Here is a 979-nt window from a genome sequence, read left to right on the forward strand (position 1 = left end):
AGGCAGCTTTTAAGTTTTTGTCACATTTTTTTTAAATAGTTACTTAAACTCATCATTAACCACCATTTTTGCAATACTGTTTTTGTTTTTCGTTTTTTGAAGATTAAAAAAATATATAATTTTTTTATGCAGTTTGTCAAAAAGTTTCTAACACGCATATATAGTATATATAATACATACATATGTGAATKATCAGCTTGACGAGCTGAGTCGTCTGTTTGTTCGTCTGTATATGTACGAACTAGTTCCTCAGTTTTTAAGATATCGTTCTGAAATTTTGCACACGTTTTTTTTCTCACCAAGAAGCTGAACATTTGTCGGAACCGCCGATATCGGCTCGCTATAGTGTATATCTTCCATAGAAACTGATCGAACCCTTTTGGAAAACTTTTTTATTTAATTTAAAAATCGTAAATTGGCTACAAATTTAGTTTTGAATCATGAAGATGAAAAATAAAAAAAATAAAAACACGGTTAGTATAGTAAAAAATTTATTAAGAATTGGTATAGCTGTACTTTGTAATAAATTACTAGATTTAAACTAAATGGCTTACTGGGGTCTCTCTTGTAGCAGCTCTCCTAATTACTTTAAATATCAGTCGCGAAAATACATAACTGTAACTATATTTACATAAATGTATACCGTAAATACATGCAGATTTGTTTATGTAGTCGCAAGATAAAGAAAAGCTAAAAAATTAATATAAAAAAAATGCATTATAGAACAGTGAGAAAAAGCGTGCTAAAGGCAAATTGCTCGATTATTAGAGCAGAGTTTAATAAAAAATCGCATGTAGATAAGATACATATGCAATAAATTGTTGCAAATATGCATGAAAACAGGACACTCATGAAGAATCGTTAGAAACTCACATACATGCATACATATCGCCATCTAAAATGTAAAACAGAGTAACATCACTTTTCAGAAGTTTAAGGGGGTATTCTAGTATAGAGGCTCGAATTTCGAGCCTTTTTC

This window comes from Bactrocera latifrons, unplaced genomic scaffold, assembly GCF_001853355.1.
Source record: "Bactrocera latifrons isolate USDA-ARS-PBARC rearing strain unplaced genomic scaffold, ASM185335v1 scaffold_254, whole genome shotgun sequence".
NCBI lineage: Eukaryota > Metazoa > Arthropoda > Insecta > Diptera > Tephritidae > Bactrocera > Bactrocera latifrons.